The sequence below is a fragment of the Brienomyrus brachyistius genome, chromosome 1 (genome assembly GCF_023856365.1).
Source record: "Brienomyrus brachyistius isolate T26 chromosome 1, BBRACH_0.4, whole genome shotgun sequence".
Taxonomy (NCBI): domain Eukaryota; kingdom Metazoa; phylum Chordata; class Actinopteri; order Osteoglossiformes; family Mormyridae; genus Brienomyrus; species Brienomyrus brachyistius.
This window is the reverse complement of record NC_064533.1, coordinates 42,333,534-42,351,248: the sequence shown is the minus strand read 5'-3', so window position 1 is coordinate 42,351,248 and position 17,715 is coordinate 42,333,534. Positions and strand designations below refer to the sequence as shown.

The 17,715-nt window shown below is 43.4% G+C and overlaps 2 long non-coding RNA genes across 2 annotated transcripts; one reads left to right on the top strand and one right to left on the bottom strand.

Annotated features, from left to right (window-relative positions):
• Window positions 1-3,572: 3,572 nt before the first annotated feature.
• Window positions 3,573-5,404, bottom strand: LOC125704212 (uncharacterized). The gene is made up of 4 exons (XR_007381061.1): window positions 5,183-5,404; window positions 4,216-4,419; window positions 3,777-4,010; window positions 3,573-3,683 (listed from the first exon to the last, which is right to left on the bottom strand). It is a non-coding gene; the product is annotated as an uncharacterized LOC125704212 (long non-coding RNA).
• Window positions 5,405-8,175: 2,771 nt separating this feature from the next.
• Window positions 8,176-10,347, top strand: LOC125704150 (uncharacterized). Its single transcript, XR_007381038.1, has 2 exons — window positions 8,176-9,572; window positions 10,231-10,347. It is a non-coding gene; the product is annotated as an uncharacterized LOC125704150 (long non-coding RNA).
• Window positions 10,348-17,715: the final 7,368 nt, after the last annotated feature.

Sequence of the window (17,715 nt, the reverse complement as noted above, 5' to 3'; positions counted from 1 at the left end):
AAGGGGTGTTGGAGAGCGCTCCTCCTGGGGACTCTCTTGTTCTGCTGGGGGACTTCAATGCTCACGTGGGCAATGACAGTAAGACCTGGAGCGTGATTGGGAGGAACGGCCCCCCCAGATCTGAACCCGAGCGGTGTTTTGTTATTGGACTTCTGTGCTCGTCACGGATTGTCCATAATGAACACCATGTTCAAGCATAAGGGTGTCCATATGTGCACTTGGCACCAGGACACCCTAGGCGGCAGTTCGATGATCGACTTTGTAGTCGTGTCGTCGGACTTGCGGCCGCATGTCTTAGACACTCGGGTAAAGAGAGGGGCGGAGCTGTCTACCGATCACTACCTGGTGGTGGGTTGGCTCTGCTGGTGGGGGAGGAAGCCGGCCAGGCCTGGCAGGCCCAAGCGTATAGTGAGGGTCTGCTGGGAACATCTGGCGGAATCCCCTGTCAGGGAGAGTTTCAACTCCTACCTCCGGCAGAACTTCTCCCATATCCCATTGTGGAGGCAGCTGACCGGAGCTGCGGCCGTAAGGTGGTCGGTGCCTGTCGCGGCGGCAATCCCCGAACCCGCCGGTGGACAGTGGTGGTAAGGGATGCCGTCAAGCTGAAGAAGGAGTCCTATCGGGCCTTTTTGGCCTATGGGACTCCAGATGCAGCTGACAGCTACCGGCAGGCCAAGCGGGATGCGGCTTTGGCGGTTGCTGAGACAAAAACTTGGGTGTGGGAGGAGTTTGGCGAGGCCATGGAGAAGGACTTCCGGATGGCTTCGAGGAGATTCTGGTCCACCATCCGGCGGCTCCGGGCGGGAAAGCGGTGCAGCATCAACACTATTTATGGTGGGGATGGTGCGCTGCTGACCTCAACTCGGGACGTTTTGGGTCGGTGGAAGGAATACTTCGAAGACCTCCTCAATCCCACTGACACGCCTTCCGATATGGAAGCAGAGTGTGGGGACTTGGAGGTGGACTCGCCTATTTCTGGGGCGGAGGTCACTGAGGTGGTCAAAAAGCTCCTCGGTGGCCGGGCCCCGGGGGTGGATGAGATTCGGCTGGAGTTCCTCAAGGCTCTGGATGCTGTGGGGCTGTCCTGGCTGACACACATCTGCGGCATCGTGTGGACATCGGGGACAGTGCCTCTGGACTGGCAGACCGGGGTAGTGGTCCCCCTCTTTAAGAAAGGGGACCGGAGGGTGTGCTCGAACTATAGGGGGATCACACTCCTCAGCCTCCCTGGTAGGGTCTATTCGGGGGTCCTGGAGAGGAGGGTCCGCCGGATTGTCGAACCTCAGATTCAGGAGGAGCAGTGTGGTTTTCGCCCTGGCCGTGGAACAGTGGACCAGCTCTATACTCTCAGCAGGGTTTTGGAGGGTTCATGGGAGTTTGCCCGACCAGTCTACATGTGTTTTGTGGACTTGGAGAGGGCATTCGACCGTGTCCCTCAGGGAGTCCTTTGGGGAGTGCTCCGGGAGTATGGGGTACTGAGCTTCCTTTTAAGGGCGGTTTGGTCCCTGTATGACCGGTGCCAGAGCCTGGTCCGCATGGGCGGCAATAAGTCGGACTTTTTTCCGGTGAGGGTTGGACTCCGTCAGGGCTGCCCTTTGTCACCGATTCTGTTCATAGCTTTAATGGACAGAATTTCTAGGCGCAGCCAGGGCGTTGAGGGTGTCCGGTTCGGTGACCTCAGGATTAGGTCTCTTCTTTTTGCAGATGATGTGGTTCTGTTGTCCTCATCGGACCGTGACCTTCAGCTCTCATTGGAGCAGTTCGCAGCCGAGTGTGAAGTGGCTGGGATGAGAATCAGCACCTCCAAATCCGAGACCATGGTTCTCAGCTGGAAAAGGGTAGAATGCTCTCTCCGGGTTGGGGATGGGGTCCTCCCCCAAGTGGAGGAGTTTAAGTATCTCGGGATCTTGTTCACGAGTGGGGGAATGATGGAACGGGAGGTCGACAGGCGGATCGGTGCAGCGTCAGCAGTCATGCAGGTGCTGCATCGGTCTGTCATGGTGAAGAGAGAGCAGAGCCAAAAGGCAAAGCTCTCAATTTACCAGTCGATCTACATTCCTACCCTCACCTATGGTCATGAGCTATGGGTAGTGACCGAAAGAACGAGATCGCGAGTGCAAGCGGCCAAAATGAGTTTCTTCCGCAGGGTGGCTGGGCTCTCCCTTAGAGATAGGGTGAGGAGTTCAGTCATTCGGGAGGGACTCAGAGTAGAGCCGCTGCTCCTCCGCATCGAGAGGAGCCAGATGAGGTGGCTCGGGCATCTGATTAGGATGCCTCCAGGACGCCTCCCTGGGGAGGTGTTCTGGGCATGTCCCACTGGGAGGAGACCCCGGGGAAGACCCAGGACACGCTGGAGAGACTTTGTCTCCTGGCTGGCCTGGGAACGCCTCGGGATCCCCCCAGAGGAGCTGGATGAAGTGGCCGGGGAGAGGGAAGTCTGGGCTTCCCTGCTGAGACTGCTGCCTCCGCGACCCGACCCCGGATTAAGTGGAAGATGATGGATGAATGGATGGATCTCTGGCTGAAAGTGGAAAAACTGTTTATATCTTATACTTCACTGAAGTACAAGAGCTACAGAGTGTTCACCAAAACACTGACTGATTAAAAAAGTGGAAATATTTACTTTCATTTAAACTGAAATGAATTTCAGTGTTAGTTCATCCAAGTTACATACACTTTTCGTAAAAGGAAGTAACATTAGAAGATGGGTCATCAGTTGGAGTGGGTGTGGGGTCTGTAGCTGGAGAGGGAGTGGGGAAGGGGGAGGAGAAATAGGGTGAAGTTTTTGATGCTTCCTCAATTTTTGAGGTATCCTTGGGGTCTCCTCATGGTGGTGTTTGAGGTGGTCAATCTTGATCTTGCTTTTGTATTGACCCCATGAATCCAAAAGAGCTTTTCCCTTCTACTTTGGTTACCATATAGGGACCAAAATAATCTGGGTTCAGTTTTCCCTCTTTCCACTTCTTACTGCGGACACTCCTCCTCCATACCATGTCCCCCACCTGAAATCTTTGGTGTTCCTATTTTGATTGCCTTCTCCTTTTTCTTTGGTATTGTTTCTCATAATTGTCCTCAACAATGTTCATGATTTTTTCATGACGTTTGATGTCAATGGCCACCTCTTCTTTGATGTATTCATCCTCAAAAGACCCATCAACCTATGGATACATGTCCATAATGATTTTATCAACATAACTACGTAATATGTTATGTTTCTAATCAATAAAGCATATTAAAATTATGTAAATGTTCACAAATAATTTCAGTTTTACCTGATAATATTCTGGGACCTCGGATGGATATCGTGCTTCTCTCCCAAACATCAGAAAATATGGGGAGTACTGTGTTGTGAGCTGCTTCTTTGTGCACAGCCCAAACATACTGCAACTGGCTCTAAATATTGGTGCCAGGTGCTGCACTTGTCTTCTACCAATTTTGCAATTATGTAGTCAAAATGTATAATGTAAACAAAGATGTTTGAAACACACTGTTCATATATATATATATATATATATATATATATATATATATATACACACACACACACACACACACTGTGGTGGATGCATTTTTCACCTCTGTATAGTGCCATTGACCCTCTCCACCAATCCAATGGTCTGAGGGTGGTATGGGGCACAGAGGCTTCTCTTTATGCCAAGCACTTTGCAGACCTCAGTGTTGATCTACAGTTAGGAAAAATCATATCAAATCATTTACACAGCAAAGAACATTATGAAATACATGATCATTTGTGTAGAAGACATGAAAATACTTACAGTATTAACAAACTCTTTGCCTTGGTCAGTCAGTATCCCTTTAGGGACTTCATATTGATAAACAAATTTTAATGTTTAACTGTGTCGCCTATTTATCAGACTTGGTTTTAATTGGATAAGTCTGTCCCATCTGGTGCAATAATCAATTATGACACATATATACTGATTTTGCTGGTCAGATGTGACCAACTTTCCAATTAAGTCTATTCCAATCAGTTCAAATGGGACCTTCATCTGTGAAAATAGACAAGAATGGAAGAAAGTCTTATGAACATATTCATATTTTTACATTTAGAAATTAGTAAATCATTAAAAAAAAAATACAAAGTAGAATTTGTAACGTAAAGGAACAAAACTTTCTTTAAGCTTAATATCACAGAGAAAATTTAGTGACAAATTTATAAATTGCCATAAATGTGAATACAGCGCATGAGCCTACCCCTTTTCTCTATGTCTGTTGACATGCCAGGCGAGTAGTACTGCTGAGAAATGGCATCCGGTGTTTTAATTTGTCCAGAATGTGCGCCTATGTCACTGAAGTGAAACTCCTTGAAGAATTCGTCAGCCTCCGCCGCACTGCACACAACTTTACATTTTGCCTCCTTATTGGGTCCCTTGTTTCTAATGTAGAACAAGTCGTTATCTGTAGAATAATGTTTAGAATTAACCATAAGAACATATTTAAAAGCAGATAAAACTTTACAAAAAGGTGTTTATAGGTGTATATATAGACATACGTTTTTTTCTCTCTTTTCGTGTGTATAGGGTAGACCTACTCTGCTCTACTGGTTACCCTACCAATCATGCAAATTAGAGGCTCTCTTTTTTTAGGAGGTAATGCCGACGTTTATCAGCATCGTTGGGATATTCACCCTGAAGAAGATACCTTGTCAGTTCCACAATTATGCCGTTATCCGTTATGTACGAATATAAGTAGATTGCTACGCCTAACGAGTTAATGCGTAGTAACATGCCCGGACATGCAAATATACGCTCTACAAATGTTACCTCTCGTGAGAACTTGTGACCCCACTTCAAGAGCATAGATATTCAAGTCACTGTTAAAGTTATAATCCTGTTAGTTACTGTAGAAGTTGTCATTTTTAAGTAATTTAAAGAATTTGTAGCACGTTGACAAAATATATAAACACTTAATTGTAAATAAATGCAATTGTAATTGTAATATTAATAGGTAATATTATTGTAATATTAATATTAGTTGTACATATTGATTGTAATAAAAATCTTTTTATATTATTAGGCTATGTATACGTTGCACTATGCAAAAGTACTAAATGGTAAATGCTACTATATTTCTTTTATTTTGTGGAAAAAATGTTTTGGTTATACATAGGAAGAGCAGATAACAACAGCATGTTTTACAGGGACCGGGGATTCAGGGTCACCTGTTGAAGGAGGTGCTGGGTCGGACATAAATGTCTCGGCCAGATTAATGTCGGCGAACTTGCGTTGCTGGGCCCGCGTCAGAAGCACCTGGGGCAACACCTGGGGCAAATCCGCCGCAACATCATTTGCGCAGATCTCAGGTTCTGGGGCAACTTCAGGTAGGGGAAAATTCTCTTCCCCGCGATGTCATTACCCAGGATGAACGTGATCCCAGGAACAGGTAACTGGGTCTGGATCGCAACACGTACAAATCCTGAAAAAAGTCAGGAGTACATAGATAAACAGTATGCAAAGGAACCGCAGCCACACACAGATTGATACCCTGCACCAATACGTCGGTGCCACAGTAAGTTGTACTGTCTAAAGGTATAATTCCTTCAATTAAGAAAGACTGTGCCACTCTCGTATCCAGTAGGATCGTTACAGGGTGACATACCTTGGCTTCACCGAGCGATACTGCACCAGGAAACACAAAAGTTTGAAAGGCAGGTTCAACAGTCTGGATTGTCGGTAAAGCATTGTAACACGAGCAGCGATCTGCACCTTTCTAGTCGCAGCATGGGCATCTTTACGTTTAAGGGCCGGACAGACTGAAATGATGTGACCCACCTCGTGGCAATAGAAGCATTCTCTCCAGAGGTGGTGAATAAGAAGCGGACGAAGGAGAGGATGTTACAGGATGGGGACCAAGTTTGCGAGGCAGAGGGGTTGGGGTAAACACAGTCTTATGGGTTAATACAAATTCATCAGCAAGAGTAGTAGCTTCAGCTAAACAAGTTACCCTCTGTTCATTCAGGTACACCACTAAGCGATCAGGAACACAAGTTCCCGTCGTCCTGCAACACTTGCTTTATAACCCACTTAGAGGCTTCAGCAGGGACCGAAACATTAAAGAACTCTGCTATTCCTAGCAGATCCGTCCTTACGGCACTTATCAAACTGTTTGAGTGTGGAGTAGAGGGTGAAAGCAACGAGGTTGAACTGAGCCATTTCCACTACACAACCACACACCCCCCCCACACAAAATAAACCGCCAGATAAACCCCGGAAAAGAGAAAGGAACGGACAAGCCCCCAATTTGTTACAATCCTCAGTCTAGGGTTGAGGACCGACAGAAAGGTAAAGAGAAAGGAGAGGGGAAAACGAGACAACCAAGGGATGGGAAAAGGGAACACAGTAAACAAAGGGATCTTTTTTTGTATTTTTTTATATTTATTTATTCACAGACACTATTACAAACACGAGGTGCAACAAACTTCGGTGACACGGCCAAAACAATAAACAAAACAGCACTAACGAACGATTCCCCAAGCTAATTCTAAATGAAATAAAAACGAGAAAACAAAATTACAAAAACTAAATTTAACTCCCTAGCCAAAACCACAGTAAACCACACGTATGCATAAACAAAAAGGCAGTCACTCCTTACACACCGAGACAGACGCGAACATACAGGAAACACAAAACCAGAGCGACAGTGTCCGAGGGGGCAAGCAAAAGTATAGTCAATAGGAAGGCAAGAGATCAAAGAAGCCAGAAAAGCAAACAAACCAAAGTGAAAGTACAAAAGGGCAAAGCGAAAGTCAGAAACCAAAACACCAAAACTGTCATACACAAGTAATCCAAAACACAAGCAATCCAACAATAACCAACAGTGAGCAGAGCTGCCGCTGATCTCCCGCCATGGCCTTTTCAATCCGGGATCCGGAAGCAGCATCGAAGACCAGGAGCGTGGCCAGGTTCAGAAGGCAGAGCCAAAGGGAGTAACATGCGAATGACGACGAGCAGGACCTGCAGGGCAACCCCTCCCCTGAACCTTACGGCACGTAACATCAAGCATAGATCATGACAAAAAGGTTTCATGACCAAAATCACTGGAAACTTTAGTGTAGATGGACAATGGCACAGGGGTCACAATATTTGGTAGCAGCCATCAGGTCTTGTGACCAGAAAGAAACTGGGGAAAAATCATGGACTCTGCATTCAGAAACACTTTTGGTGACTTCTCATCATTATACATGATAACATCAGAAAGATTTCATGACTGGGTTGCACCATGCAACTTCAGTGGAGGGGTCACAATATTTGATAGCAGCCACCAAATCTTCTGGCCCTAAAGCAAGTAAGGGAAAATCAGGGACTCTGCAGTGAAAAGCACGTTGGGTGACTTGTCTTCATCCATCCATTCATTTTCCAAACCACTTATCCTACTGGGTCGCAGGGGGTCCGGAGCCTATCCCAGAAGCAATGGGCACGAGGCAGGGAACAACCCAGGATGGGGGGCCAGCCCATCACAGGGCACACTCACACACCATTCACTCTCACACCTACGGGCAATTTAGCAAGTCCAATTAGCCTCAGCATGTTTTTGGACTGTGGGGGGAAACTGGAGAACCCGAAGGAAACCCCACAACGACATGGGGAGAACATGTAAACTCCACACGCAGGCAGAGACTCGAACCCGGGTCCCAGAGGTGTGTGAGGCAACAGTGCTAACTACTGCACCACCATGCCGCCCCGACTTGTCTTCATTGTACATGATAATATGAGAAAGATTTCATGACTGGGTTGCACCGTCCACCTTCAGCAGAAGGGTCACAATATTTGATAGCCATCAAATCTTGTGACCCCAAAGCAACAAGGGAAAAACAAGTACTTGGCAATCAAAAACACTGAAGCTGCATCACCATAAACAGAAATTGTAATCCTGGAAAGATTTCATAACTGGGGTGTACAAGTCAGCTCTGTCAAAGGGGTGACTAATTAACATCACAGTCATCAGATTTTGTGACCCAAGTGTGGATACTGAACAAGCAACAATGTACCATTCATCTTGTGACAACAATATGCTGAGTGGGTCTTTAAAAAGACATGTTCATGAAATTTATACGCTTCAGACAGCTGTTGACTCATTATATCCAGCATTCTTACATTCACTGACACTTGAAAATTGGCTTGCCACTCGTCCATTTTAATACGGCATAGTCCAGTATAATACGATAAGGAGTAGAGGTCAACCGATATATCGGGCCGATACTTGGCATTTTTAAATGTATTGGCATTGGCCGATTCCGAGTGTAGTACGCCGATTTACAGACAGGCACGACTGCGGGCAGCCCAGTGTTATTGTTGCTGTGTAACACGTGACACATGCTGCCCTGTGCAGGACCCCAGCCAAAAGTTTTGGAAGAGTCCTGTGAGAAAATGGTAATGCTTAAATTCTGATCTTTCAAATACCTATTAATTTAACTGGTTTGCTATGAAATGTTGCTTTAAAAGAAAACGCGAGCGCTTTCGAAAGACAACGCGAATTACGCTGTCGGGAACTGGCGTAATAATAAGCCTTCAACCAACTGTAGCTTACAGGTAACGTTAAGGATCCTTGATTCTGACAGAGTTAGTATTGTGCGCTTGTTGGTGGGCTCACAGACGCTTTATAATCGTTAAAAATATTTGTAATTGATAAAAAATTAATTATTACCATATCAGCCCGATGATATCAGTTCTGTTTTTTTTTCTTGTGTCGGAGAGTTTCACTGGGTGTGGGGCGGAGCAGGCAGCTCTCTCAAACACTGCAGCGTGATTGTTACGTTACTCTGCCCTGATCACAGACAGCACCGTCTTCACACACACAGAGCTGCTAAGAACTATGCACGGCGGAGAAAACTGTTTGTTTGAAAGTGTGGTTACCATTCATTTGAGCTGATGCTGGCAGTGGTCCTTCTGTGCAACTTGTTTGTATTTGAGAGTGGAGATTCGAACAATTTGTCAGACGTCAAGATAAAAAGTGCATGACTTTGCGCAGTTAGTTTCCTCTTTAAACATGTCTATCCTTTATACGCTCTTATCCGTCGACAACGTCACAATCACTAAGGAACAGTCTTGAATAAAGTACCCGAAAGTCACACTTAAGTATAAGTACAGATACCCTTCCAGAAATTTACTTCGATAAAAGTTAAATTAAAAGTCTTAAAGTATGTAGTATTCACTGAACTTAAGTATTACAAGTAATCTATAACTAACTGTACTTGAGTAATAAAAGTACGAGTGCAAGTAAATGTTAATAACAACAGAACGCTGTCTAAACTTTGAATATTAAAACGTTTACTCGGCATTTTAAAGCATGGAAAAGAAAAATTTTGCCTACATCACACACTTCAAAAACAGGAGTAGGTTATTGTTAAAAAAGAAGTACAGGTTAATGTTAACGTATTTTAAAACCATTTGTGAAAACACAAGTCACTGTTTTTCCTATTACCAGCATTGGGTTCATTATCTCAGTCACAAAACCCTGTTTTCCAGCTTTAATAACTATTTCAATGTTCAGCTTCTGCTATTTCTTCCTCCATGACTGCTTGTGAGATGGCTGCTCAGCGCTCACATCGACAGGTAACTGACAGGTTGAGTGTGGAGTGACACGTGTGCACGTTGCGTTACGTGATTCATAGAACAATGACAAGTCAGCTTCCTCAAGCTTTTGTTGCGGTCACCTAAACTAAGAGCGGCAGAGAAAACACCAAATCTAATTTGATTTTTGTAACAAGTAATGAGACTCCGTGCTGAAAATGTATTGGAGTAAAATTATGCAGTTAAATTAGGAAATGTAGTGAAGTAAAAGTGAAAGTTGACAAAATAAAAAACTTAAGTGAAGTATAGATGCTCCCAAAACATACTTGAGTACAGTAGTGAAGCATTATTACTTAGTTACTATACAACACTACTAAGGGCTTATGTTGTCCTGAATACAACACTGTGTACTACAACAAAGTTATTTTATTTTCTGCGATCGTTAGATTCTGATTGTGAATTTGACTTGTAAGCTATCTGTCTGCTAACAAGATAAATAACATGTTAATGAAATGTTTTGGGCCTTGTACACTACTCATCATACCATGATGCACTTAGTTACTAGTGTTTTTCTTTCTTTTAAAATGTATTAGAGTGTAATTGTATTAATGTGCATGGAATACTGGAATTGTAGAATGAATTGAAGATGAAGGCACTATAATAAAAATGCTAACCTTGCATTTCTTTTCTTTTGTTTTAGTAATTCCTGTCTGATGGCTGAACAAAAATCTAATCCTAAAAAATTGTATTGTGTTTTTGTTATTTAAGTTTATATTTAAAATTACAGTCAGTATTCAATAAATGCTAAGTTGAGAAATTTTGTGTATCGTTTGTTGTTATTAGTGTGATATTTTACCAACGTCCAAGTATTGGCCAGAAAAAAAATTGGCAGCATATGTCAGCCATTGGCTGACCCTGACTCTCAAATATCGGCATTGGCTATTGAAAAACCCATGCCGGTCAACCTCTAGTAAGGAGCATTTTATTCCAGTTCTAGTATGACACAATCTCGCATTATACGACACGGGTGGCGACCCTGTATTTAATTGTGACAGTAAATGTAGTGCACTACAATACAGAATACAGTGCATCACAAAATTTGCTACATCAGCCCATTGGGTGAGAGTTATGTAAATATCAGAATGTGAGACAGCAGTTAAGTAGCATAAAGTTAGATGATGAAACTGAGAAGCAGAACTATGGTGTTATTTTTCACAATCATGTCTTTGATATTTCCCTTACAGACATTGTAAAGTGGAGATCACGTAAAATAAAATTTAAATAAAATATTAAGTAAACTCAAAGCGAAATAACTGGGAAATTAGACACAGCACTGCTCAGAAATACCCACTCTCGTAGCCTCCTACATATTTTGCGAGAACATACAGTTAAATCGCATTGCGTGAAATTCGTAGAGTGCTCATGTACATGGACAGGAACTTCGCAAACGTGCAGCAGCGCATCGGCTTCTGTAGTGAAAGAGGCACCGGCGAAACTCCTTTAAAAAAATTGCTGGAGTGATTAAAATACACCGATCGTGTTGCCGTCTGTTCCATGCACACTTAAGATTTAAAAAAAGAAAAAAGAAACCACTCTTTGGCTTTGATCAGATGCAAATATCCTCATCGGTCAAGTACATTCCCGCTTAGCCGATTAAGTAAACATGATTATGTGTGTCATAGTTTTTAAGCCCGCCCTGAAGTGGGTCATGGGGAAAACATCGGCGGGGCGGAGTTGAAACTTGTACCTCTCCTTGTTTATCGTTTTTTATCTGCGAGGAACTTCTCCGGGATTTCCTGGGTGTGCTCCAAAGCCATCAGAGGCAATAAATTATATTACGAACGGCACATTTAAAAATATACACATTTGACAACCATACCTCTTAATGAGACATAGATTTATGTATGTAGGGCGCCACAGAGATGTAGTCAATGACTGCCGTTGTCAAGTTAACTTTACTCTTGTATCACTCATAATGTGTATTTTGCTGGAGTGATTAAAATACACCGATCGTGTTGCCGTCTGCTCCACGCACACTTAGGATTTAGGTAAACACGAAGGCGTTTAAGTCTCACATGCTTGACCCTTCCCTCGGTTTTTCAGACATGAACAGTGTTGTCCTCTGGGGGGATGCTCAACGACACCCCCCACCCCCCATGCTTCGTGTCCATCTGTGGTGTAGGACCTGACGTCATCCGCACCTGAGCCTTAGTTTTTATGTCTTGACAAGCCTGAAAATCAACGTTGTGCAGTGTGCGGCCCACAAATCTGAACACCCCTCCCACATTAATAAATTATATGGGGGTTGTAACCCTCCGAATAATCGAAAACCTCGGTATCCCCTTAAATGGGTGGAGACCTTAACCCTACAGTGCTCAACCCAAAGTCATGCCCTTCACCCCCCACAAAGGTACCCATCCAGTCCGTCATTCACGCCACAGGCAGCACCGGATCTCTTACACAGGGTGCCACCAAGCCTGTTTATGTCGTCTGAGTAAAGGGAGATTATCACCAGGAAAGTGTCTGGATAATAATTACATCTTAATGGTGAGCAAGCGATTGATCCCCACTCAAACAAACCGGTTAGCTGGGTTAAAATAGCCCACTAAACGCAGATTTAAAGCGCTGCTGACTGTGCCCTGTCGTCCAGGGCTGACATCAGGATGGGGGGGGGGATGCCAAACCCGCCGTCGTATGCACGACCAAGGGATACATTCTCCTTTCACAGTCTGTTTTCTTGTCCAATTATTCCTCAGTAATAAGCCTACATTGGTTCGTGCGAATTATCCCTATAAATGTTTTCCTACGGAACATGATGAAAAACATTTCTAGTACCAGGTCAAGTTTTGGTTTGCCGTGCCAAAACCTCCGATTGTATTACTGCGTTCCATTTACCTCGGAGGTCGGAGGGGGAATTAAAACCCACAGCACAAAGCCGAAGTGTCTGTGCACATGAACTGATCTTGTCTGGGGGTTCATCATAACGGCGATTATAAATAGATGGGAAGGTATTGTCTAGAGAAACGAAACGAAAAAGGGAAGAGAATTCGGCAATCCTCCTTTTAAGGAGAAATGGGTGAAAACCTCGATAACGTCCGTTTCTATTCTTCCACTCCCCCATCTCGCTGCTTCGTGCGCACAGCATGCAGGGCTTAGCTGAGAACTCTAATGCCATTAAATTGCAAATGTTTTTTTTTTCGTTTTCCCGACACACGCTATTTACTTATCTGGCAAAAACATATGTTGGGAGAAATCCGTTAAATTCTACCCTCTGCCTTGGGTGAGAAGTGCAATAGAGACAGACCCGAAGAGTGCCCCCACCCTTCTCCACTCAGCTCGTTTTCTTATCCACGTGGCCGTTTAGCGGTAAACTGTCGAGTTAAATGAATAACGGAGAGATTTCGTGCATGATTATTGAAGAACAGTGAGGAAAGGACGTGGCCGGAGAGAGTCATCCCATCGCAAATGAGTTACCTGCTCTACCCTGCGCATAAACGGCTGTTTTTAAGGCATATCCAGGGGTCTGTAGCCTTTTTTTCTCACTGCCACGCTCTTAATTTCACGGACCGCGTTCTGAATATGCTTTCATGCGTATCTTTCATACAAGCTAGAGGAAACAGGATGGAGTGGAAGAGAGGAAAAGTGAGGTTAGGTGACTTATTGGAGTGGCGGGATGCAAAACAAAATTAAAGATATAATAATGTGATTTGCACTTCAAGATTTCTTTGCACCCCTTCACTTCGGTGTTCAACCTGAATAAATATGTATAACTAGAGAGAACAGAAAGCCCGGCGCTGCCGAAAAGTTTCTTAGGTTAACTTCATTCGCACAAGTCGTCCTTCCTCCAAAGACACTGAAGGCGCTCTGGGATTACTGTAAAATAGTTGCTCCGGGGGATTGCTTCGGACCTTTTTTCCGCTGTACCTCTGCATGAAAATTAACGGGAAACGCATCGCATTTGTGCTTGGTCGGTACTTGTTAAAATCGCTGCTGTCGGATGAAATGACTTAATATTAATTCTTCCCCGCGATCGTGCACGCTCAGAGGCAGCAAAGTGTGCAGTAGTGATCGAACTTGTGACAGCCCTTTACTGAGCAGGCATATTATAAAAACGATGTCACGTCGGGCGGATGTCAGATTACTTTTTGTTGTATTAATTCTGACAGCATTGTAGTTAGCAGGTTGGTAGGTCTACTCATCCCCGGATATCGAGTTATTCCCAAATATTTTAGCTCGTCAGTGATACAGGCAGTCCTGGTTACTCGTCTTCCCACGTCTAAAAAAGTGTACCACTTATTTTGTTCCGTTTGTCTTAATGATAGCAAACCAACAGATATTGTAGTTTTTCCGTATTCACCCGTAAGTAATCCGGACCGGGAAAGTAGGGTGATTGAATTTGTGTAGTTGTAACTGAATTTCCCTATACATAAAATAGCATAAAAACGCACTAGTAAATTTTCTCTCACTGTAGCTACGTGTTGCAGGATCTGGGATTCTCTAGAGTCCCTACAGTCAAATTTATATGAGAAGTGGAGTGGTTATCACAGTTAAAAATACTTACCTTTCACCAGGCCTATACCTTTTTTGGTTATCGCCAACTTATTGTAAAGGCGTCATCTGGCTAAATTGTAAAAGACTTCTTTTGAATACAGTTGGCAAATACTAATTCATTAGTAATCCGGGGCTTAATGGGACTTAAGCATCGCCGTATTTTGGTATCCGCGGGGAGTACGTGAACTTGACACGTTCCCGATATAGAAGTATGGTTAATGATAATCGTAATTGTAAAAATCCACTCTAAACTAATGAAGGTTATAGGTTGCCGTTTAATGTTATGATGCTATTTGTACATCACAACAGCAGACTTACCAGTTGATCTCGGGAGCTGAAGTGGTCTGTATTATTACTAGATTCGCTTAGAGGCGGTTTTTACCACAGTACATGGATAGCGGCCGATTCGGTTGCCCAAAAACTTCAGTTTGATTTCCATGAGGGGGGGCACCGCTGAAGAAGTATAAGTGTTCGTTCAGTGCCAGCTGTTTTGCCTTTATAGTAAAACTTGTGGGTTTCTTTCTATACTGTACGGGAATTTATTTCATACCTCATGTATGATTTCAGTTTTTCCCGCTGTACTGGAAAAGCTTTATGGAATATAAATTAATTCAACAATATTTATATGATTATGGTATGTACCAGTTATTTAGTTCCTGCATTTAGATAAGAATAGAGTAACTGGCAAAGAATATGTGCACAGTATATGCAAACCATGGACTGAGTAATGGGATGCGAATATGACACCATATATTCACCACAGTCGACCAGCTTTTCCTGTTTGAATGACTGTTCGTTATTTCGTACTATTTCATGCTTTGAATGTTGTATGTTTTTTGTGGAAAGGGGGAAGGAGAACTATTCAGATCAATTAATCAGTACCTTTATTTCGTCTATCAGACCGTTCCTTTACGGAACTTGCGAAAACTTGCGTCTTGCTGGATTCCATTTACAAAAAGAACATACGTCACACGTAGTCGTTTCAGAGCTTATTCTGTGTAATGGATGTTAATAGCCACTTCTAACAGTACAGAATGAAAACGATTACAAAATGTACCTATTTATTTTACACCTACTTCTATGAAAAGCTATAGCAAGTCTTACGTTTAATACTGAATGCGCATTGTCTTTTACACATTACAATATTTCAAGGTTTGACTTAAAATATTATTAAATGGCAATGGTTTGGCATTGGTTTGGATGCCCAGAGCAGTAGGGAACCTTTTAATCGTCTGTCAGTTAAAATGGCATTTTCTTTTTCAAAGATTTTGGAGAAAAAACTTGATGATGTAAATTACATTGCTGAAACGAGTTTTGCACGTCAGTGGTTGTATTAGGCTTATTATTGCTTACATTTCTGGGCTTTCATTTCAGGGTTGCCAACTTTGGTCAACTGGCTGGAGTGAGATTTTCAATTCAAGTCAGCACTAGCCTTCACATTCATGTAACAATTTAATTGCCCTGTAAATAGTATGTGTAGTTTGCAAACTACCCCCACGCTTTTGATGTAGCTAATTATAGGTTTATAATGGAATAATATAGATCTGTCGTAAGATTTTTTGAGTGAGAGTCGGAAAGCGTGAGTCTCCTGCCAGATGCGTGAGAGTTGGCACACCAGTATACTGCGTGTGTAACTGTGCATTTAAGCGCCGGTGTTGTATTCACGACAGTTAACCTCGACTTTACCTCCATCACCAGGCCATACTGCGCCATTGCAAGTGTCTTTTAAGGTATACCCTCTTGACGTCCACCCATTTTCAATACCACTCATCCAATACAGGCTTCGGAAACTGTCCTAGGAAACACAGGGAAACTAGGTCGTGGACACTACCACCTATATACAAACTGGATGTTGGTTACTCTGGCATCCTGTTGGGGGTGTACCTTAGCCTGGTTCCCTATGCTGCCTGGGATTGGTTCCATACTTCATTCCCCCAGGCTCATTACTGCAGAGGGCCTCACTGCAAAATTTACCAAAAGGACTCCCACCCTACACCCCCGGCCAGCACATTTAACAGAGTGCCCCTTTTGATAACAGACTATCACACAAAATTCACGATTATTTACAGAAAACCCCCCCTGTCCCCAGATCAGCAAATTTTACCTCCCAATGCTGACTCTTGCTGTGAGACCCCTTGTTCACCCCTGCCCTACACCCCCAACCTTCGATATGTAGTTCAATGGAGAGATTTTGGTCACCTCTGCTGTACATACGATACTCCCACAATATTTGTAGGGACATACCCAAATCTGTGCCCTTGATTATGATTGTTACTGGCCCAGTAAAGGCAGTGCTTCTAAACCAAAACTACATCCAGATCCTTTACATTAGGGCTCCCCAAAACCCATCCCAGTACTTCATCAGCCAATGGAACGATAGGGGTTTTGCAAAATGGTTGGTTAATTTCCAAAAAAAAATGTTTACAACCCCCTCACATTTGCAGATTCTAATCACATCTGAAAAATGTAAACTATTAGGGAATGGATGAGTAAGCTTTACAGTAAATGCAGCCTATTTTACAAAAAAAAATATTTAACCATGTGAAAATTTTAATGGCTTCTCATCATATTCAAGTAAAATAAATCAGTACAAAATCCAAGTCACCGACAGGCATATTTTAATTGTATTTCTCTTTTTACTTAAACAGGTCTTACACTGTTGTGAAATTGAAGCTCAGCTACTTCAGCATAAGTTCCCTTATTACACAGTACCCGTGTGCTTAAATTTTTCCCATAAAAAATTGTGAACAAGGCTTATGGATATATTCAGGGCTCGAATTACACAGTGGTTTTCTGGGAGCCCTATTTTCTGGTGTGCACCACAACTTCCTAAGTCACATGCACGTGCATAGATGTAAGTGCGCAGAAGCCACAGGGTTACTGCGAAAAACATTGTACTATTACAACCGTAGGCAGTTAATACCGTCAGTAATATTTCATATAGACACAATGCTAACAGCATAAGAACCATGCAAGAAGCTTAATATCCTAAGCAGAGCAAATAAAATAATATCACAAAGCAGAGGGACACAGGTAACATCTTTCTATTTCTCATAAACACCCCTTCAAGAACAACACGATTTGTACAAAAAAAAGCTGAGCATTATTTAGCTTGTAAACTTGTTTTTAACCAGAGCAAAATAAAACAGTTGTCTGTGGCTCCGAGGTCTCTCTCTCTTTCCCTCTGCTCCTCTCGGTCACTCTGGCAGGCTTGTTTTCATTTTGACATTCTGGCTATCCATAAACTGCTCTGAAATATTAAATAAAAAAAAACACTGTTTGAGTCCCGAATGAGGCACATTGTGTGGGAGCGTCAGTTACCTGCACATCTACTATGACCATGTGACGCAATTCCCTGAGGATGATCCGGCTTGCAGGATCCTCATTGCTGGGCAGCCGAGCAGCTGGACTAGGCCAAGGGGATGCCCACATAACACCTGATTGCGGCAGATAGAAGGCTATTTCTGGAGGGGATGTCTGGACCATGTGTCAGCCTGGGGAGTCGACAACCAGGATCCCGTGGTATTTTGTGTGGTGGGTGTGGCAACGTGCTGTACCAGTGTGTACTCCCCAACCTGACCTGCCCTGTTTTGTTAATGATTTACATTCAAATACCTCACCCACGCAATGATGA